Raw genomic sequence first — 24280 nt, forward strand, 5'->3', positions numbered from 1 at the left:
GTTCATATTGTCCAAATTATACCTTAAGTTTATTTTCTTTAAAAAAATAATGATAATTAGAAAAACTTAGTTGGAATTCACACTCAAGCCATGCAGCTATGTCAAAGGAATTTGCTAACTGTATGCTAAAAACTCATTCCTGTTACTTGAGTTAGTGAGTCCTTTAGTATTCAGGGTCTGTACGCACATTCAGTCATTAAACAAACGGGGCCATTAGTCCGAATGTTCTATTATGGAACGGCCCGTTTGGCTGCAGCTTTAGCCGCATGCACGACTGCAAATAATTGCCCAGTTAACTAATTACACCACGAAAGCAACACAAGTGCAGATTATGTCATACTTAAGAGGGACTTCCTGGAAAACCCCATCATTAACAGCAATAAACCTTGCAACCGGTAACAGTGTGACTGAGAGAAGATCAAGAAAAACATTTTTCAGCTGCAGAAATGTAGATTTTATTGCAAGAACACACAAACAGCTGTTATCAGTGAGTCTATCAGGTAAACAAAGAGAAAGAGAAAGTTTGGCGGTCTTGAACAGAGTAAATGTGTGTGGTGTTTCCAAGCGCACAGTAGAAAACCTCCAAAATGAAATCAGCAATATGAAACCTGCTTTGAGGAACAAGCGCTGCAGCAGTGCCCCTGTAAATCGATGAACGACTCCCTTATCTCATCTGTACAGTGAAAAATGTTGTTTTATCCTGCTGTAGGGCCTGTAACGGTGGGGTATACCTCCATTAAATTTAATGCTCTTTAGGCCTGTTAATCTGGCTCATGCATACCACTGATCTGTTTTTTCGCCATTGGTGCAAACAGTCTGTTTTCCTCGTTCATGGCTGGTCATACGGCCCTGGTCAGTTGATTTATTATTGTAAATAAAAGTTGACAAAATACTCAATTGAGGGTTTTTACATTTTAGAGTTTTAAACAATTGCTGAAACTCTTGTAGGAAACCTCAAAGTGCTGCATAAAAGCAGTTGGAAATAAGCTGAAAAACTTGTAAACATGGTTTTTAGATGTCACATTAGTTTTAATAACTGGACTGTGAAAAATGCAACCATCTTCAGCCACCTTTAGCTTAGGAACCTTGTAAAAATTCAATAAAGTTGCCTGAAATGGGCCAATACGTATTTTGAGTAGTTCAATATGTGTTTTATCGGATTTAGAGTTTAAAAAAGAGAGAAATTAAGCTTTATTCAGTGGAGTAGCCCATTAACTTGTGATATAATATGTCTGGGACTGAGTGTGTGACTAAAACGTTGCCCCCCATTTGCCAACTGAAGCAAAATTTATTGCTCCTAATGCTACAGTAGGTGACCTGGTTTTCCAAAGGATTTTTGTGCCCACAATAAGTATCCTCACTCACTTTCTACAGGCGGTTTCTTCACATCTACCACAGTATTTACAAACAGCACAATGCAGCTTTCAGATATCACAGTCATTTTTCAGACTGCACAGGCTGTTCAGGCTTTCCTCTGTCCACCTGTCATTTTATTTGTGCTATACTTTGTTATAATGTAATTTCTGACACTTTGAAGAGCAATTTTCCCAAAGGAAGTGACAGTAAGAAAAGGGAAAAATGGTGTCACAGCGTGCAGTGTGATTCAGTGAGTCCACCCTCAGAGCTGATTGTCTTGTTTTGGCATAACGGTCAAATAATCTCTGTGTCCCGACTGGCCTCGTCCCAAAACTCCCAAATAAGTTCTCATCTCAGCTCCCTCTGTCAAACAGCGGGCTTGTGTGTGTGAGATGTGGGTCAGAGTTTGTGTGTGTCCATGCTTGCGTGAGTGTGCACGGCGCTGAGGGCCTGATGAGCCTGTCGGGTTCCCGGGCGATACTGCGAGCCTAATGAAGAAATGTGGGAGAAAGGGGAGGGTGATAGTAAATGGGTTTATGCTCTGGAGACAGCCTTCCACTTAATTGCTCAAGAGCCTGTTTATAACAGGAGACTTGGAAAGGACCAAAGGAAAACATAGCGTGTGTGCATGTTAGGAAAGTGTCCACTTAAATATATAGTCGATTTGTTTTACACACCAGATGCCTGAACACGGTATCCTCTAGGACAGTTTTAGGACAGAGGAATCAGCCTACGGCGCTGAGGCAGCTTCAGAAAGGCAGTTAATCTTTGTTATGAGCTCATTTAGTATCACAGTGAAAAATTAATGCTTGATTTGAATAAATAAAGTAGATTTAGGCCACACAGATTGTTCAAGGGATGAAATACTTGAAAACAGAGACAAATATTTTCTTTAAAGCTGCATTGGTTGACAAATTCATCAAAATATGACACATTACAGTACGCTACGTTTCAAAAAAGCCACACAGCTGAAGATTTAAAGCACCAAAGTAGAAGATCCTTCTCCATGTTTATGTGGGTGTTGTTTACAGCTGCTATCTCCTGCCTTAGAGGATGTCTATTCACTGACAGAGACACAGAAATCCAGGGTGTACTACTTTTAAAAACACAGCACTGGTTGCTTCCATTCTCAAACATGAACATGCTGTCTCTCAGAGTGCATGTTTATGCACACAATGCATACACGGAATATAATACTACTATTAAAGCAAATGCTCATATAAAAGCTGACAGGGATAAATTGGGTCAGAGTCTTATGTAACACTCAGTGTAAAAACAGAGGCATTTTAAACTCGACTATCTGAAGCTCATTCACTGATTAATGCTTCTGCTGCTGCCATTTCTGAAATTGCTGTGAAGTCTCTGTGGATGAAATCCAATGTTTCTGTGTAAATGATTGAAATTAAAAAGAAGGGGTAATACACTTGAAATATCACGAGATGTGTAATTTAAAATAGTGCTTGTCGACCTGTATGGTAATATGTTATTTGCATGTTAACTACATCTATAGAATGTGCTAGATGTGTGTTGTCAGAAAAAAAATGAAATAAAATAAACACATGGATGTGTTTTCCCATTACCAGACAAATTGTCCATTCTATAGACTTCAGGTCATTTAAGTTATGTCATTTTAATATCAATCATGGGTGCTTTAGTTACTCACATCATGGCATATCCTTCTATTCAAATGGCACCACTCATATAGCAGCAATAACGTTACATAGTGGTAAAACCTTTCAGCAAAGTATTACTAACCTCTGAGGTAGAGGTAATAACTCCTCACATAGTGATAGTAACTTCTCACAAAGGTAGTTATAACCAGGGGTGGTCCTGGCTACTTTTGGGCCCTGGGCACACCATCCTCCCCAACCCTTGAACACAGAGTCTAAAGACCCATCTGTCAAGCTAACCACTGTAAAAAAAAATAATAATAATAATAATAATGAATTAAAAATTAAAAATATATATTAAATAAAATAAATAATTGTAAAAAAGAAAAGCAAAATAAAAAAAAAAAAAAAAAAAAAATAATAATAATAATAATAATAATAATAATAATAATAATAATAATAATAATATAACAAGATAAAGAAAACCCTTAAAAAGTAAAAATTATAAATTAAATGCATTATTTAACACTAATCTAATTTGCACAAATTCTTCATCATACAAACACAAATGGATAAAATCAAATAAATAAAATAAATAACGATAGTGGTGCTCTAGAATCCACTCTATGTGAAAATGAGTGAGTGTGAGAAAATTCACTTTTTTTTTGTTTGTTTTGTTTTTCTTGTCACATAGATAGCACCCTGGGTCATTGCCCACATTGGCCATAGCAAAAACCATCCCTGGTTACAACTTCTCACATTGTAGTAACCTCTCATATAGAAGCAGTAACGTCTCACTCAATAGTAACGTCTCATGTATGTAGTGACCTCTTATTAAGTAGTTATAACTTCCAAAGTCGTAGTAATAACCTATTAAGTCATAGTAATAACTTCTGATATAGCAGTAACCTCTAATATGGTTGTAATAACCTCTTAGATAGTATTAATAACCTCTTACTTGATAATAACAACTTTTCATGTACACAGTGACCTCTCACGTAGCAATAGCTTCTAATATTGTAGTAAAAACCTCTCAAGTAGCAGTATTCTCACATAGTATTAGTGATCACAGGTATGTGGTTATGTCTCAGATGGAAGTAATGAGCTGTCATGCAGTAACCTCTATGTTGTAACCTCTCACATGGGAAATTCACTTTACAGAATAGAACTGTTTCTTTAAGTTGAACAAAGAGTCAAATCCACTGAGCTCCTCGAAACATCAGACTTATTATGCATCCATCATCATGGGATACAGACAGCTTTAGAAGAGGAAATTTCATGCTGCTTTGTTTCATGGATGTTGCTGCTCAGTGCATGAGTTTGCATGCAATGCATGAAAAGTCTGATTGCTATACAGCATGTGCATAATCATAAAGATTCAATAAAACAAGATGTAACCATCTTATGTCTGCAGTGTCTCTGAGATTACACTGAAAAAGAAAAAAAAAACATTCAACAAGCTCCTTGCTGGTGCCGAAGCTAATTCTGTCACAGTTTGCTTGAGAAAATACTGAGATATGTCCTTTTGTGTCACTGCATTCAAAGAGGAAGCAATAATTTTAAGCAACACTTGTTAGCCCAGCTGCAGAGTTGTCTGATCCCAGCGCTGGGTATTTTTGTGCTGTAAAGAAAGACTTTAGGAAGAAAAGAGAAGAATAAGTGAACATTCAGCGTGTTCATAACAGGAAGCAATTTCCCTTGAATTTCACTCTTTCATTGGATTAAAGAGCTTTGGCACACACTCATGGTGTCAAGGAGTTAGAATTGGAGTTGTCACAGTGTGAAAATCACCTTCATGCTGTCGTAATGTTCTGGGCCTGAATGGAAATTTGTTTTTGTATACATGACTACTTAAACTCGCTTATCTATGTAGTCTATGTCTTGTTTTTAGTCCATTTGTTTACCAGGCTGAGGTGCACAGGGTTTTTTTTCTTTCCCGAGGAGGAGGTCATGAGATCTACCTTCTGGACTTCTGCCACCAAGTCTACTTTTGATGTTCCCCATCTTCCTCAAGGCGTCTTGCACCTCCCTCAGGTTCAGTGACTCTCCCTTGCTCCCTTGTCTGTGTTGTTGAAGACCTCTGTGTCAGGAGTGCTGTCCCTGCTCAGACTCTCCTCTTGTTGCTTTTTTGTTTTGTTGCTTCTCTTTAAAGTTTTACCAATAAACTCTGTCTGTGCTTCTCATGGCAAACTCTCACACTCATAAAGAACTTTGTTAGCTGACACGGACAGTTTAACGACATAACTCTTAACACAGCTGAATGTCTGCAATGTAGTCCAAAACAAATTTTCTCAAAGGGATGATAAAACGGTATCCCAGGAACGATAAATTAAAAATTTCATGTCGTGCTCTCAGATTTAGAGCTGTGTTTAGTGAGACTGTAAAGCATGGTTGCTGAAAATATGTACAACTGATTTAATAGTTTTGGCTAATCTGAAGTTGTTTAAAGCAGGGGTTCTCAAACTTTTTTATACCATGACCCTTTTCACGTTAGACATTTTCCAATGACTCCTCAGATCATGACAATTATTAGCTTCATATTAACTCTTTGTATTGATATGTTTTGTAGTATTTTGCAGAGGCAGAATTGGGCTACATTTAGGCCCTGTTTACACAATGTTTCATCTGAAAACGCTGTGAAAACGCAGTGAAAAAAATCTGCGTTTACATGGAAACTCTGATGGACTGAAAATGCTGTAGTAAGCATGCCAGGCCTGTAGGTGGCGCTATAACTGTCTTGTCCAGAAGCCACTTTTGGGAGATCTCCACCAAAGTAGAGTTGAGCCAGTCATCTGGTGTATTGGGGAATACCAAGTTAAAAAGTGGAGCAACAGTTGCACATTTTGTTGAAAGACAGTCAGCAGATTCAGCAGATTGAGCAGCACAAGCGCAACACGGTAGTTCACGACAATCGTAACAATGGTACTGTTGTCCTGTTGTATGCTTTTTCAGAAGTTTGCATTTTAGGTCGGCTGAAACGCCGTTTTCATGAAACACAACAAAACTTTTGCGTTTCACCCCAAAACTGATGTTGTGAAAAGGGCCCCTTATACTTTCTAAGTAACTCGCTCACTCAGTCACCCCCCTTGTGGCCCAATTGTTGAAAAACATCCGCTGAAGTGACCAAAATATGTGTGAAAGTGCCAACCTGGTTGATAAAACACACTTAACTGTCCTCTGGGGTGGCAAAAACACACACTTTATGTGCCGTTTTTCTAGTTTTTAACCCTGCCCTTTGAAAAGTCTGTGCACGCCACTGCACCAAGGTGTTTGTTTTGAGGGTTTTTTTCTGTTGATACTGCACACTTTTACAAATGTTGTTTTTTTTGTTTTTTTTTTACTATTCTGCAGACCCCTTAGCCATCGTTTGGGGACCCCTGGAGGTCCTGGGACCCTACTTTGAGAAACACTAGTTCAAATAGGTTGTATATAGGCCTTATGCTGTCCTTCGGATGACTTGATTGAAAAAGAAATCTCCATTTTTCTCATCCTGGTGTTTTAGAAAACCCATTTTTCATTCTTTGTCTGAAACATTTTCTCTTAGCTGCTGTCGCTTTAAGGCTTCCCACTGCACAAACCCCCTTCCCTCTGATTGGTCAGCCCTTTGGAAAGCTGTTGAGGGCAGAGCTATGGTCAAACCTTTGTGTTTGAGGCCCTGCCCTTTCAAATAGTCATGAAGTTGCTGAATGAAGGTGATCCTTGTGGGATGATCATCATCTCATTAATATCCAGTCAAGACTTTATCTAAATACTGTCAAGATCTTGTGTTTTTGTTTTGACTTCTGCTCCATTCATATTCCACCAACTGACTCCAGAAGAAAATCACAACAACAAACAAAAGAACATCAGCCAAAGCGATATCTCATTTGTCAGATTTCAAAGACGAAGCTGGCCCATTAGTCGAGTTGTGAGTGTCCAGATGTTTGTTACAGAGTCTCCTGAGTGTCCTTTCAAGCAGCTACTTCTGCTCTTTGTCTGGCACAGATAGATATAATTAACCTCTTTTTGTGAAATCCAAAAGAGGTGCCAAAAAGCCATTTGTCCGGCTATTTCCCCAACACTTTGATTTACTTTGATGGCTCAACGCGGACTGGATGTAGTGATTTTGATGGATTTCAATGGATAAATTGAAGTGCTTATGCTGTTACTGATGATTGAGTCCCTCGCTGCTTTCTGCAGACTTTGTCCCCTGCTGAGTTGGCTTTCACACTGACTCGCTCACACACTCTCATAAATACACGCGCACACACACACACCTTGATATTCTGCGGCACTCAGAAAACGGCTTCCAATCTAATTTCTGCAGATGTAGTGACCCATGAAATGGTGCCAAGTCTCTCTCCTCTCCTCAGCGGTATGTAAAGCTGCAGATTGCCTCATTCATCCTTTGATATTAACCCTTGAGCCACCTCTTAATACCTTCGCGTCCCTGCAACAATACCCCTGGCTGAGCCAAAAATCAGGCCCTCTCTACAACCAGTAACCCTGCCACGTGTTTGCATGCTGGCGTTTGTGTGCACACTTTGAAGTTTGAGAGATAATTTAGAGACTGGGTGTGTTTGTATGTAACCAAATGAGCTTCTTCTCAGGAATCTGAATGCCTGTGAGTGCCTGTAAGGCTCCTAGTTTAGTTGAAAGATAAACACCGTATTGAAGAAGAGCTGATCCTCTCCAGGGGGGTTTGAGCTAACTCTCAGTCCAACAACTTAGAGGAAAACAGTGTTAATGTTATCGTCTCCAGAGAAAGAGAAAGAAACTCAGAAAATGTTCTTTAGTCAATCTGGAGGCTGTCTCACCTGTCACTGTAGTAAGTACTATCTCAGAGATAAAGGGATTAGAGGATCGAGGAGAGATACTTGAAGAGATGCGGGTTGTATAAATACGGATTTGAGCAATCACCAGAGATTTTTTCACAGCGGTGCCAAGCAGCTTTTCAAGGTTCAGTTAATATCAAGAAATGTCAGCAGCAGCTCATCCTGCATCTCAAATAATCATACATTGCTTTGCATATAAATCTGATATTCAGGGGTGTAGAAAGCTTAATACACAGTGTATAATAAAAGAGGAACACTAAAAATAGTGACTGCTACTGCTTCCCTTCGAATCATACTCTTCGTCTTTCTGACGAGTGCAGTGGGTCCATTTGGCAAAGGTCTTAACAGCAGTTGTGTTGCTTTCAGGCTGTTTCCTGCACGTCATCCCCATCCTGGTTTCCTGCTTCATCCACTGTCCCACCTGCAAAAAGACAAAACACAAGCAATTTGATAAAACATATTTTTTCAATTCATCAACACGTGTGCAGCATTTAGAAAACACGCTGCAAAGATGGAAGTGTTTCCAGAGGACACTTAAAAGTGATGCACATGTCCAGACAAGCTTCTTGTTGATGCAGATTTTCAGCCACAGCTCGATTATGGTTCCCTTTCTGTCAGTTATGTTGGACAATGTAGTAAAAAGTAAGTGTTTTTGACTGAAAATCCATGGCAACAACAAGTGTGTTGAGACATGTGCATCAATTTTAAGTGTCCCCAGGAAACACTTCCATTGTGTTGCTGTGTTTTTGCAGACCGTCTTTTTAATGTGTTGTGTTATGGTCTTTGCATTGCATTTTCTGAATGGCACACACTTGCTGTCAAATTGATGAAGATGTTTTCTTAATTTGCTTGTGTTTTCTTAAGTTGAGCGCTGTGAGCTCTCAAGGCCACTGTATGTGAAACCCCAAAATAGTATCACAAGAAAACTTTCTATTTTCAGATTATCAAACAAAATTTCATCAAAGCCCTTTTCAAAAAGTAATTTTTGCAGCAGAAATATTAAATCATTATGTCTCATAAAGAAATAAACAATCCACTTGATGCATTTCCTCTTTGTGGAGGAGAAATTTTAGATGAAGTCAAACCCTTATTACCAGAGAACTAACCTCTGAGGATGTATCTATCTGCAGATTCTAGGTCTACATGTAGAATATACACGCACAATGGTAGAGTTTGAATGGGTACTGTATCCATTTGTTGTACATGTGTAGCCCGGAGTCATGTTCTTCTCTTCTTGAAGGCAGACCTGTAAACATTTGAATAAAAAAAAAAATCATCTTCATTTTGTTTTTTTGGCAAACCCAAACCAAAACATTGTAAATAGATGACTTGAAAACTGATGGTGCAGGAGATGAATATAGGATGTAATGGGCCAGTGACTGGACGGGATGTTGCTCGGTTGAGATGTCATCTGTTCTCAGACATAAGCCCTGTTTCCACCAAGCAGTTCCATTTGGTTTGTCTTGGCATGCACACATTTTATCAGCATTTTGGCTGGCTAATCCTGGGACAGATCCCCAAATAACCAAGAGGAGCCATCCCACTTCTTGGGACCCTTCTGTTGGGTCTACAACACTGCAGACGATTGATTAGTCGAAAGAATCGTCACTTACCGCAGCTGTATTTCTCCTGGTGGCACACAGTCTTCTCTGAAACAAAGCTTGATTGCACTTTGTTGCAAAGAGCCACACCCCAATATCAAAGAAGGCGAACTGCTAGATTTCTCCCATCCCATTGCTCTTTGCTCACTGTGTCAAGATTTTCCTCTTCGTTGGATTTATTTGCTGGGTAAACTGTGTCACGCTGCTATGGCGTCACACTATAATGTTACTGATGCGACTATCAGTGTCTGGCTTACACCTTACGCCTACCACAAGGGGGTTGGTTGTGGAAACGCAAACAGGACCAGGCTTAACCGAGCCAACCCGTACCAAACCGTACTGATCTAAACCTGAATGCTCGGTGGAAACGGGGCTATACTTTTTGTTACATAGGGTTATGAGACATTGATAGAGAATGATTGCAAATGGGCTAAGATGTTTCCAGGATAGAGTTATTGCTTGCTAAAATCAGTAGTTTTGGTGTAAAATCAAAAAAACATTAACAACTTACATATTTTTATTCTCTTACTCGTGGGCATGCAGCCTTTGTGGTGTCTGTAATTGAGGATTTATCAACTGTGGACTTGGTCCTAGGGTTTCACGATAAAGTTTCTATCACAGCCAAACAGATGTTTATTTATTTACTTCATGTGTTTGGATTTTCATATTTTTATTTATGAAAACTCTTTAGTTATTCTGAATGTGCCCGAAGTGGAGCTCTGAAACCCAAACATCTTCTTGCATCATTTCAAACATGTCTCAGGGCTCCTGACTGTAACAGTTTGTATTTGGAGAGCTTGCTCTGCTTTACATTTAGTCACCGTGTTATCCAGTCAGTTGTATTTGATCTGAGGCTTCTTATGTTAACATTTGGGTTGTGTTGGCCATGGGTTAAAACGGGCCCATTAGTTGCTAAAATGCCATGCTGGTTTTTGATCCCGGGCCAGCACTTCTTAGAGTTTATTGGTTCCATTGTCTTGACTGGTGAGATTTTAGATGAATCCCCAAAGGGCCGAATCTGAGAGCTAAAAGTTAGATTTTCTGTGACAAAAGCAGAGACGTCAACAATCCTTGAGAAGAACAGAGGAAGTGGAGCCAGGCTTGCTCTGTTTAGTGGAAACCTTTGATGTCCAAGAAGATAAGAGCTTCAAAGGAGACATGTCTTCAGTATTGTTGAGAGAGAAAAATATGATCCTGCATAATAAGAGCGAGCCAAACACAAACTCAATCAGCGTGCTGAGCCTCTGAGTGCATCTGCAGCCTGTATGTACTTTACATTCATGGGTTTTCGATCAGCTGAAGTGCTCTCATGGCCTCAGGTTTTAATTTTAATCATCATTCAATTACAGGAAAAAAAAACCTTCCCTGTGTATGATGTTTGCTCTATAAAAACAAGACAAGAGATAAAACTGGAAAAGCAAAGTTCTATGCAGCACGCATACTGTACAGAATAAATCATCAGCACCCTGACTCTAATGAGATTATCGCTTTGGGGAAAAATTTCTTGGCTCAGCGCCGATGAGGAAGGTCATTACTTCACAGTGAGGCTGCAAAATACATAATAAAGTGATGGAATAACAGTAAAAAAAATCATTAATTAAAAGGAACTAAAATTAACAGCTGCATGAGTAAATAGCAGACTATTATCGCCTCATAAAGCCGGTTGGAAATGTTGGAGTTGAAACGTGCCCCCTGGGAACTAATGCATCCACAGGAGTGTGGAAACGCACAATATCAGGTGTGAGGGAAGGAGAACTAATAAGACAGAGAGAAGCTGGCCAGAGGAGGAGGCGTAGAGAAATAAAGAAGAAGATTAAAAATGGAATAAATAGCCAGAGAAAAACATATGGAGATGAAGTAGACGTGGAGGGAACAGCTGCTGATCAATGCATGAGCTCCTGCAGCTTCTCCAGTGCTGGCTTACTGCTTCCTGCCTCGAGTCGCAACACTGCTGGAGCAGCACTTTCCTGCACAACTTTAGTACAACAACAGCACCAGCAGCATATGGCGGTCCAGACGAGAGGATGAGGAGGGAGGGGGGGAGTCCAGTTCAGCACCATGACTTTCTGACTGGGAAGAAAATGGTTTCATCTTTTTAAGAATTGAAGGCAACACTAACACAGTTAGGGCCTTTCAAAAACCAATATCCCCCTCTCATTTGTTTTTAAAAATACTTTCATCCACACGCAGCGGGCATATCCACTGATAAGTGCAGCTTGAGGCATGCCAAACCCATATTTGGCCATGTTTTTCAGACATGAAACTGGTGCCTGCCAATCAAAATGAGCCTTTGCCACTAATCAATGACCTTTGGGAATCGAAAACTCGGTTAATTGGCATTTATACGAAACCATGAAACTAGAGTTTTTACAAAAACCTTCATTTCGGCTGGAGTTTCCAGAAAACATCATTTTCAATTTGGCTGTCACTGTAACCCATTATTTAGACTAATTAATTACACCGCAACTTAATGCGTTTTAAAAATTTACATGATTAACTCATTGGCTGCCAGCCATTTTCAGAGAATCTTGAACGATCTTTCAAGACCCAAAAAATAGTTTTCTATGACAATGTAAACACCAAAACCAAAACCAAAACCTAAGAAGAGTGGACTCTCTTCTTTTATGTCTCTCTTCTTGTTTTTGATCCAAAACACAGACAAAACCACATTTTGGATCGTGTTCATCTCGAGTGCTCCATCCTTTGATCCTCTCCATGATCTCCGACGTCTTTTCCCACAATCGCGCCGCTCTGTCTCTCTGAACTACCGCGACACATCCTCAGTTGAAGCGTGAGCTGCCTGAACGTTTCTGACTTGCAGCGTCTCGCTATGTCTCTGTCATCTCACATCTTCTCCTCATATCCATGCTGAGCTCTCATCCAAAGGGCGCACTGCTCTCACCCACAGTAGTGTACGAGCAGGATTTTCATTGACAAGCTCCGTCAGACCCCGCCAGACCCCGCCTCCCCTGCTGAAAAACATTATTTACTTCTATATGCGCAGTGAACAATTGCAATCGAATTGGCGTCTATAGACGTCAATGGCAGCGAACATGGACATTTTCATACTGGCCAGTTGAAAGAAATTGTGGATTTGCAAATCTTCTCTTCTCTGTGTATTCATTTGATTACTCATGCACTACAATTTTGTAATGTCCTAGAATTCAGATTCTTTATTTGGGGACCTTAAGCAGATATGAGATTAAAATGTGATTAATTCGATTAATTAATTTAAAATTTTGAAATTAATTATTAATTAATTGATTCATTTACTTAATCAACAGAAAGCACCAGTTTTTAGATGCCTAAACGTATGAAAATATATATGGTTTCCCAAATATCCGGCTACGTGTAGACATGACGTGAATTAAACACCACATTTTACCTCAGAATGGGGTTTCTAAAGACAAAACATCACACTGACCAACTTTGTTTTTCTTCTTTGGATTAAAACAGGAAAGTATGATGATCTAACACCCAAGGTCTTGACATTTGATCTTAAAGTCACCACTTATCTGGATGTACGGATACTTTTTCATGCAAAATGAAGCAAATATTCAGCAGTGGGGGCAGAGGAAGAAGACTATTGTTGCTAGCTAGTTAAAAAGGAAAATAACTGGTACCCAGAGCTTTTGTAGTTTGGCTTCTTTTATTCCTTCAAAGTCCCTCAGTCGCGCTTTGAATCAAAAAAAAGTTTTAGCTTTTTTTACTCTGATATCAAAAAGAGAAACTGAATCTTGCAGCCCAAAAAGCGAGCGCACCAGGGTTTCTTTGATTCTCCTCCCACCAGTAGCTGTCATGCACACTTGTCATGGTTAGCACATAACTGCATATTCCTATCATCACTTTGAAAACTTTTCTTTGCCCAATTTGTGAGCGGTGGCTTTTCAATCAATACTGCAAAATGATTTAATTAAAACAAAGTAATTTAACTCTTACGTGTCGCGAGATGATCTGTGAAGCATTTGCAGAGTGATCCTCTAAACTCAAGCTGTCTTCTAATCAGAATACCACACACGCCAGTCCACTTCAATAATCACTGAATACATCACAGTCAGGTCCTTTGTTGCACATGTCTCCTTATTAGAGAACTCTGCCTGGGGTTGAAAATCCTTTCCGCAGAAATCAGACTGCCTAATTGGTCACAGTGTGAATTTTTTGGGGAGAATGTGGAAGCTGGAAATCTGTGAAAATTCATGCTAGGAACAGTAAGTAGGTGTTAATTAAGCACGGGCTGCCATGCTTTAATTAAAATGTTGTTTTATCAGGGAAAAAAAATCAGTGGAAGGAGATCTCTGCGATGAGGTGATGATGAGTCCCGGATGGTGTACAGCTTTTACCTCAACCCTGAAAATATGTTTTGACTCATTTATAGGTTTAGATCTACTCATCACAATTGAAAAAGTTGAAATAAGGAAGCTAAGGTTAAGTGTAAAAATCTGGGCGACAGGTGTTGTAGTTTTCAGCAACCTCTACCATGGGTATGATTTATTTCTTGTAACTTTATTTTTATTTTTAGGATGAAAAATTGCTTTGGTAACATCCCTTGTTTGAAACTCTAAGCCCATAATTTATTACATCAAAAAAAGAAGGAAAAAAAAAATATCATGGTTTGTCAGGAAATGGCTCTAAGAAATAATGGTTTACAGCAGCTTCATCTATAAAATTTTTAAAACACGAGTCAAAATCCTCCCAGAAGTAGACGGTCTGGTGCAGAATCACTGTCCTTCAGGTAGATTGGGGTAAATACAACACTTGCAGAAAAATACTGAGTGAACCAGTCTCCTCCTCGCCTCCTAAGCTTTATTGACACGCATGGATCGTACCACAGGTTCACTCAGACGGGGTGAGACACTCACTGCCTGCTCAGAAATGAGGGTTTGGCCTCGGCAAGCCGGGGCATGCTGCCGCCAAGTGTCTCCAAGGTTCATCAACCCCTCCCCCGCCAAACCTCCCCCTCTCAATTAAGAGTCCTTCCCCTCGTTAGACCCATCTGCACTGGAGATAATTAAAGAGCGACGCACTCTAATGCAAGAGTGCCCCCTTGAATCGCTCCATTGATCTTATGTCCTGGATATTTCCACAGGAAAAATTCCTCTCCCCAAGTCAATACCCAACTGTATGCATAATGTGTAATAGCTTGATGTTGATTAGGAAGCTATTGGCGTTTTTAATGGCCGCTGCAGGAGGGTATCGCTCCAACCAGCTTGGGCTCAGGCAGCCAAACAGAGTAACGATCTGCAGCTCTGGCAGGTCGTATGTTCTGTGTTGAAGTGTGTATTCCTGTAGGTTGGGTGAGCATTAGCCTCACAGGAGAGGCAGGCTTTACTCTTGTGAGGCTCCTGACTGACACGTATTGGCAGAACTACTCCTGACCTTAGAGTGTCCACAGGATCTGGCCTTGACCTCTGGAGGACTGTGTTCTCTGTGCCTCGCCATTGATCCAGAGACAGACCGTGCCGCTCAGGATCAATGCCTCACTCTTAGCCGCCTCAAACTGCTATAAGGTTGCAGAGGAAGGGCAGTCGATACCTCGCAAAGCTCTTCAGAAGCTTAAACAAAGTTTGTGTATACTTTTCTTCTTAATCACTGGCTCTTTACGAGGTGTCCTGCCAGCTCTAACTGACTTAATGGAGGGAGACAGGAAGAGAACGAGAGCGGCGAGGCCGTAGGGAGGAAGGAGGAAAGCGAGGACGTGACAGAGTCAAAATTACTGTCTGCATGTGCAGAAACGAGCAGCTTCTTATGATGCAACATTAGAGCTGATGGCAATAGACACAGATGGTGGTGGACATTAGAGGAAGGAGGGGAAATGTGTGTGTGCATGTGTGTGTTGGCATGTGCTAGTCATGCACAGTCTTGTTTCTGCTGTGATGAGGTGAGAACAGGGCAGATGGGATCTGGATGATGGAAGTGAGCCGAATCCGTGCTGTGAAACTCAGAACAGTGCAGGTGAGAGATGGCGACGGCATGGAGGAGAGGGAGGGAGGGAAAGAGCTGAAGTCAACACATTGGGAGTCTCCATGGAGACAGCAGGAATTACAGGTGTATTACGGCCTGTTTCAGCAGAACGGACTGGCTCGGTCGGAGTTTATCCTCCTGGGAGGATTCTCAAAGACACTGCGGGGATAAGACAAGAGTCAGCATTACTATATTTATGCATCTTCCTCCATGTGTTGAGAGCTGAAGAAATCTCTTGCGGTGTTGTTTTGTCAACTAATACAAACTCCCCCAGTGTCCTTAATTTATGTCTGGTATGTTCACATGTCTGGAAATACAGCAGCAGCTGGCGCAAAAGTTTTTATTCCCTAAAGTTGCTGAAGGAGAAAAACAGTATCAACACACACTAAAGTGCCCACATGTGGCTGGAAAGAAAAAAAAAGAGGAGGAAAAGTTTATTAATGATGGCCTGAGTCTTTGGGCTGAATAATACCCCTCTCTTTACAACGCCTGACTTAATCTCTGACTTTCATTAACTGTGTGAAGGCTAATGATTTTCCCCCAACATTGACATTGTGATACTGTCTTTGGAAAAGAAAGAGACATAATTAAGTTCCCTGGTAATGTTCCTTGATGCAGACACACACATACACACACACACACGATCACAAATCCAGCTCCACTCCAAAGGAGACCTTATTATAGATCATGTGGGCCCAGTCGACCCGGCATAGGCAGCCGTTCATTTTTCCTGGCGGGGCCCAGGTGACAGAGTAAAGGTGTGCTGAGGGGCGCCAGAGACCTTGGGCTGTGGAAACTAATTACCCTCAGTGGTAATTATGAGAGCAGAGCTCAGGTCTGACCTTGGAGAGGTGATTCTATGGCACGAGAAGGGGGCCATAATATGATACTGCAAATTGCAAAGGGATGGGAGACTGGGATGTTACCAAAATGAGGGAAAGTTTGTTATGGAAGAACACAATGATTCACTGCAGGAACATTCGGGGATGGTGTTATTGTGTTGCATTTTGATTTAAAGGTGCAAAACGTAGAAGTCTGCAGCATTTCAATGACTAGAAGCAGCTGAAATGGGATACCATGTTTATGCAAGTGAAGTATCTTAAAATATGTGTCCAATAATCCCATAAAAGTTATATAGTTTATATTTACATTAACCACAGATCCCGTCCATGGACGCAGACTTAGAAAACAGCCATGTTTGTCTCCAGCAGATTTTGGGGGAGTGAAACATGGTTTTCAATACAAGCCTGGCCGCCAGTCCTGAAATCTGCCTGAAAGTCAGGTGTAGAAGAAGACAGCGGTTGTTGTTGTTGTTGTTGTGTAAGGAGAAGAAAGAGGAGAGTATATGTGTTGTTTTGTACAAAAGAATTCATATTGAGAGTATTTTATGATGGAAATTCACAAACATGCATGACATAGATGTAAATCCATCACATTTTTGATAGAAAAATATCACAAGGAAATGAAGTAAAACTGGGACAGATAATGACTAAAAGGTGTGTAAACATCGGCGTAGAGTTTCCAAACTGGGAGTCATCAATGAAATTGTTGGGTCTGAAGTTCGACGCCAAAGTTGGCTGTTTTCTGCTTGACAGGTAAAGGTGCAATGTTTCCATTGTTGTGTTTAATTGCGTCAAACTGCACTGATTACTTTTCTAGTATTTCTACTTTCTAACTGTTTCTATGTTTGAGACTTTTCTTTTGCATTTGACAGTCTGAGGTGTATTTGTTGATGTTTTAGCAACAGATGGACTCGTTTTAAAATCTGATCGTTCGATGTCACTAAAAAGTACACTGCACCTTTAAAAGCACTAGAATCAAGGATTACATTAAAAAAAATAAAGAGATGCTCTAATGTTGGTTTGGATTTATGTAAAACTTGATGCACCAATAATCACCTGAAGGTTCAAAGGTCAGCAAGGCCAGAGTTGATTTCTTGATTTCTTGTTCTTTGTGGAGCATTTCACAAGGTTAAACTCAAGGCAGATGAAAACTGTGACTAGTTTGTTTATGTGATCAGGAAATATGATTATTCTGTGATAACTTAAAAAAAAGTAAAAGCAGTGTTTTCATGTTTGACATAACTCGACTGATAAATCATCTTGTTAACTGGCTCAGTGAGCTGTTATTAATTATCTCGCATTTATCAGGACCTCATAATGTAAGAGTGACACAAACTAACCTTTTCATACTGATTTTCCAACATTCTCAGCATGAACTGAAAATACATTTACTCATTAATCACTGAGTGACCTTTAACAGGACAAAAGTACTGTAAAGCTTTCATCTTCTGTACCCTGAAACAATCAAATGTTTGACTGGTCCAAGAATAACAGTAATTACAATTATTGAGTGTTTACAGCTATGACCTAATGTTCCCATGTGTATCTACTTCCTCTTTAGTCTTATCTGAAATCTAAAGCAAACAGTATTCGGAAACAGCAAAGAAACATATCATGAAAATGCACTCTGTGACTGTTTTTAAACATTATACATTAGAAAAAAATCTGAGCATTTACACTCATTGCTCTAACTTTAGTTTTCTGCAAAAAGGAAATCAAAGATGGTTAAATCACATACAATGAGCCACAGTCTTTGAAAGCATTAATAATTAAGCTTTTTGTAGTCTTAATGATGTCTTTGCGTTCTACTGTTTCATAAGAGGTCACAGCTGGAGACAAGCATCGACTCTAGCGGAGAATATGTAACAGAATCACATTTAGTGCCAATTTTCCTCTCAAGAGGCAAATGAAAAATGCAGGAATTTGCACTTATTGGTTTGGTTTCAGAGCATCAGAGCAAGAAAAGTAAGGCTCATTATTGCAGAGATTATAAACATTAGACTGAACTTCCATTTTTAGGTCATTTATTCAGCTTGAGGTGGTACTCATGTGCACTCATTGTTTCCAAGAGGAGTCCATACAGAGAGAAATTATTTAACTGATGTTTCATTGTTACTCAACACATAATACTAACAAAACATAGACCTTTTTAAGGGCTTTTATTAGGACACTTCCTTAGACTTACCTACAAATGGTTGAAGCAGCCTCATACAACTCACTCCCACTTTGTCTCAAATTTTCTGAAGGAGGATTAAACTGTGTTGCAAGCTATCAATAAACTTCCACTTCTAAACTTGCCCAATTAGATAGTTTGATTTTTCCTTCAGCTGGGGGCAACAGCTGCCAATATCAACCAATCTGGTCCAGTTCTGTCTTATATTTCAAAGGCAGTTCTCAACATCTTCAGACGCTCTTATTTACTACCAAGCACAACAATTCTGGTTTTGGCTACCATTTTTTGATATGAGAATGAATACATCTTGAAATGATATTGTGCCTTTTGTGTAGTGAAGACTGAAAACTGGAATTCTTAAAAAGAAAAAAGAAATAATCATAGCCTTCATGTAGATTTTTTTAAATCAAATTTAGTAATGTAACACCAGTACTGTAAGATTAAAATGATAACAAATAGATAAAGAATAGGTAAAGATAATCTCATAAAAATGCACGCAGAGTTAAATAAGTTCATTCAAATATTTAGAACAGAAAAAGTTTATAATAGGTTAGAAAAGAGACTTCAGCATAAGCTTGATTTCATTTCATGGTAGAAATGATGATCTGTGGATTTGAGCAGCGTTGTCAGGTAACAGCCAAACTCAAGTGATGTTGAGATGTCAATCTTTTCTTTTCGCCAATTTTATTGGTTGTTCATAATCCTTCAGCCTATCGGAACGGTAGAGGGGCGGGACATAATTACCAGACGAGGAGAGCCACTTCGCACTGACAGAGCGGGAAGAATGAACCCGCAGAAGTTCGTCTAATGAAATACATTGGTAAATGCGGAGTTTTTCGACGAGTCACGGACTAATTGAAGCTTACACAAGGCACAAACTTTGTGAGTACTGTCCTTTACTGCTTCAACAGGCTGCAGTACGTTTGAACTTGATTTGCTAAGCGTTGTTAGCGCGTTAGCATGCTAGCGGAATTAGCATGTATAATTCACTGTGGTATCAGTTTTTGCTGCTGTGTGCTGTTAGTATGTGTTAGTGTTGTACGCTTTTTTGGAGCTTATATGGTCTTAATATGAGAATGAAAGAAGCTTTTAGAGCTACAGAGTGCAACGGAAGTTTTACAGAGTCTAACTGACATTTTTTCTACGTCGCGCTGGTGCGCCTGTCTCTTCCCGGGTGAAAACAGACTTCGTTTGCAGTTTCCAGGCAGGTTTATATACATGTATGACGTCAGCACAAGCAAACGTGCCCTTTTTTTCCTCTGTGTGGTCAGTATTTATTTTAAACTCCATTGTTATTGTTAGATAAATCTTTGAATTACACCTAAAAGAGATTTAAATCAGAAATTCTCCTCATGAAGAAAAATGGATTAAATGTCAAATCATTTTAATGAAGCACAGGCAGTTTAAGTTGGAAATGTGTCAGTTTTCTTAATATTTTAGCTTGAACTGTTCAATTTTAGCTCAGTGAAGCACTTAAAACACTTTGTATTTATTATTGAATTGTGCTTCAAATATAAAGTGGCATTTCTCTAAAATCTATTTCTTGTATAAAAACGTTTTACACTATATGGAGGTTTTGGAGAGCCATAAAAAGGTGACCTTATGGTATTAAAAACAATGCAATAGAAAATTTGGATTCATCAAAATTTTGTGCTAGTGTACCTAAAAGAGAGGTAAAGCAAACTAGTGCAACTGATGCAAAATGTTACTCTGGAGCTTTTTTAAAATGAGTGACATGAGAGTGATAGATTTTTTTAACCTTTACAGTGTACCAGGAAGCTCTCTCTGGACCTGCTGGAAGTTGGACGTCTTCCATCAATTACTACTTTGTTCTGGACTGATGCCGCCATCTTGGAGCCTCTTGTCCATTAGCCCATCCACCATCACCGTGATCCACCCTGTCGTCCTTACTGCAGTGGAGAACTAAAGGATTTGTAAGTTACCATCCAGTGCACATGCTCTGTTATTTCATGCTTGTATCTAAGTGAAGTAGTGACTTGTTTCGGTCTCCACATTCATAGACTTAAGCCTGCATTCAGCTGTATTTATGCTTTCAAAAGGTTTATTTTGACTTCACCAAAGGAATAATGCTGCTACAAACAAATAGGAATTAAAAGGATTAAAAAAAACATAAATTTATATTACCCAACTATATGTATGCACAGCCAATTGTTTGAAACTCATAAAGCATTTTAAATTATACCAAGCAGCGTCCATAAATACGCTCTACTTCACAGTCGCATGGTACAACTTAATGTCTTAAGCTTAATGAAGTTTTAAAAACATCCTTTGTGTGGGTAAAAATCCAAAAGATCCATTCTGCGTTAGCAGTGCTGCTAACAGTGACTGACCCTGAACACTGTTGCACCACAGAGAGTCTAGTCATTGCAGTCTAGCATGTGATGACAGGCCAGATGCACTGTGGAGCTCCACCATCTGGCCCTATGACTGTCCCTGTGATAAATATGCATACAGTAGCATGAATAACGTGGAAACTCACACGCACACAGATATACAGGAAGTATAGGTATTGTAATGAGGCATGACAAAAGATAGGATTAGACTGCTGCTCCCACACAACAAATCATTACTCCAAACTTTCCTGTTACCCCCAAACACACACGCACAAACACTCACGCTCTCTCCTCTAGCTGTGTGTTTTCTCTCCAGCCTTTGTCTCTCACACTCGGGCTGGTGCCAGATGGGGTAAAGATGAGGTGAATCACATTTGCCTAATTTAGATTCCCCTCACATGGCTGAAGTCTACAGTTGGCATTCGGTGTGTCTGCACCTCGCAGCCTCTCGTCTGTGTTGAAAGGTACCCCAGCATCCTGACTTTAAAGTGCTGAATAATGACAGTGAAGATCAGCAACCTCTCAGCCTGAACAACTTTGTACAGCTCTCTGAGGATTTCACAGGTTTTCTTTATTTCTCCAAGCATTATTTGGAATGACTTCATATTTATCTTTCTCCCCACAGCAAATTTCCCCCAATTAGTCTGAGAACATTCTTATCTTATCTGACTCGCTTGAAAATACATCAGTTGGTCATCCAAGACGGAGTTACAGTTGAGCTCTCACTTGTTTATTCTGTGTCTGTGTTTTTTCCTCTACTAGCTCTCTTGTTTACTCAGGCTTTTCCTCCTGATTATAATCATTTTCTCTTGTATTTACCGGAAGAAAACAACATCCATATGGGGTGAAATTCAGATAAAGGAAAACAGTAAAAGGACTTTGAATTTCATGTGGTGAGTCTGGTGGTTTGTCGACCAGCATTTTGGTCCAGATTGATGGATCTGAATGAGCAGTCAGTGGATTCCTGCCACATTTTCCCGAAACGTATTGTCTACATAAAGCTAAAGCTCAATATTGAAACCTGTTGGCTGGCACTGATGATGATATAGACATACTTTTGGGGCTTGTTGTGAAGCCAGCTATTATTCTGACAAAGGACATACACTCCAAAAATCCATTTTCCATCTGCTGAGCATTGTTCGCGTGTGAACTTCAGACTTCAAAATAGATTTTAAGGAGAGACGACATCCACAATCATTCTGCACGTTTGCACTGCTTTGCTGATGTATTTTCCAGGGAAAAATAAATTGCTAAATGTGGAGTTCTTGCATCCTGCTTCACCACTGTAAACCTGAAGAAAAACATACAGTACTGCTCAGGCTGAGTAAAAACCTGGACTGACCTAAAATCTAAAATAGCGTCACTTCCTTCCAGATTCTTCTCCAATCAACACATAAAGTTCATGTATGTTGGTGCCAGTCTAAAGTCCTCTTCAGACAAAAGAAAGGGAGAACCATCATTGCTAATAAGGCTCTAGTTCACATTATGTCGTAAAACGGCGCTACCTCCGCTGCAGAGCCACAGCTGGCTACGAGGCGCTCTCCGCTTGGTGTATCAGTCCGCACGCACGGCGTGCCAGATATAAACAAACGCAGGTAGTCTGCCAGGACGAAGAGACACGATGAGAACTAGAGCCTTATTTTGCGGTGATTTTGTGTGAAAGTAACGCGCTGAAAATTCTCTAAATAAAGCGTGAATGCAGACCGATATCAGAGTCTTTTGGTGGGAGTCAGTTTATTTGTGTTTTTGGTCAAGTAAAATATGGCCCCGTCTGAGTGCAGAGAAAACCGGCAGACGAGCAGAGAGGAGGTGTTTGGTGCGTGCGCCCTGGGCTTCTGCTGCACAAAAACACTGCTGTAGGGGTAATTTCTGCCCTAAACCTTGTGATAGGACCCAACTTGTTCCATCCCGGAGTATCACTTTAAGGGGCTGTATCAGGGTCGATACCCGATACCAGAATGGGATCTGTGCATCCCTACTCAATAGATAAGTCAACCACAAACTCCCACCTACTTGGTCAGAATGGCTCAATTCTGTCATTTGATGAATAAACTTGGTTGTTTTGAGTGATTTCATAATTGCATGAACAAATCTGAGATTTGTTCCACTGGAAACTATGTTTGAATTATTGTGCTGAATTTGAAAGGCGTGATCTCAATGTTTTGAAACTGAATTTATTTGCTCTGAAATTGTTTTTAACCTCTTAAAAATTCAACTCTTTATATTCCAGCCTGCCATGACCATTCATTTGTGACCGTCATCCACGTCCAGGTGGAAGTGTAACCAAGCACAGAGTCACAGAAATCCCCTTCATGAAGACAAAAGCTTTAAGCAAACCTGATTATCCAGTCCCTGGTCTTCACACATCATGGAAATGATGCTCTCATCTCATTCTGCTCAGGTGAGGTGCACAGACACAGACTATGAAGGAGTTTTTGAGGATGTGAAGATTTTAGATCAGTTTAATTTCAGATCATGATTCCAATTCAGATATCATTCCATACAAATGATGATTAAAAATGCTTTATCTGTGGGATCGAGGATATGTAGCTAGTAACCTATTGGCATGATATGACTAATGTGCACTCACATGTATCATCACTTTCTTCTTCTCTACCTTTGAGCTGAACCTTGCTTTCATTGTGTGTGATGCATTTCAGGAGAATAGTACCTGTCAGCACTCTAAATGTCAAGCATGCAATGCACAGTAGTCTATGGCTGAAACATGGGACTAATTTAGTTTTATGACGCAGGTTTAGTCTTTATTCTCTGCATATCTGCACCGCCGCACCCAGAGTGAAGAAACCTGAGGATGTGTGGGCAGTTGCTCACGTTTTGCAATCTTTCAGTCACGCTTCCTGAACAAACCCCCTCTTTACTCCCACACACAGTATTAAGTGGTCATTGCACACACACACTTACGTTCACAGTTACAAACAAATTCATATAAAGCTGCTGACACAGAGGTCAAGGTCACTTCAAGTTCTCCTTTCAAACGAGACCAACACAAACAACCAAACACATTCTCACTCACACACACAGAGATGGACGCACATGTACACACTGTAGTTGTCTCCCAGGTCATGCCAATTCATACAAACACCTTTTGTGGGGTCAGGGTTACACACACACACTCACACACGCACACAAAGACCTCCCTGGTGAGACTGCGGCTGTACCAATAAGGCCTCAGGTCTGCAGCAACAGCAAACTCCCCCATAGAGACCAAAGCCAATTTATTTCAGTCAGGCTGCTGGTGACAGAAACGGAAGCTTTAACAGAGGTCAAGCTGACCAACCTGCCCTCTGGGAAATACCAGCCAGCCCATATATTGCATTTATATACTGGAGAACTGAGGCGTTTATTCTTTTTTACCGCTGCAAAGGTACTTTTACTGTACATCGTAATGGAGAGAATTAGGCCAGTGTGCAGCAGCTCGCCCACGCTGGCTCTTAAACGGTCACTACTCCCTGATGATGCTCACACACTGAGAAAACAACACACAGCTTTTAATTTGTTTTAAAGCCACATCCTGAAATATTAGATACTGCTGATCTTATAAAATGCAC

The 24280-nt window shown here is 40.1% G+C and overlaps 1 long non-coding RNA gene across 1 annotated transcript in view; it reads left to right on the forward strand.

Annotated features, from left to right (window-relative positions):
- The first annotated feature begins 19113 nt into the window (after window positions 1–19113).
- Window positions 19114–24280, forward strand: part of LOC141808866 (uncharacterized) — a 59432-nt gene continuing 54265 nt past the window's right edge. The window contains exons 1-3 of the long non-coding RNA XR_012599933.1: window positions 19114–19239; window positions 20125–20291; window positions 22942–23112. This is a non-coding gene — a long non-coding RNA (uncharacterized LOC141808866). The remainder of the gene's footprint in view (window positions 19240–20124; window positions 20292–22941; window positions 23113–24280) is intronic.

This window comes from Halichoeres trimaculatus, unplaced genomic scaffold (genome assembly GCF_033239565.1).
Source record: "Halichoeres trimaculatus isolate MK-OKI-2021-1 unplaced genomic scaffold, fHalTri1.1 fHalTri1_scaffold_19, whole genome shotgun sequence".
NCBI lineage: Eukaryota > Metazoa > Chordata > Actinopteri > Labriformes > Labridae > Halichoeres > Halichoeres trimaculatus.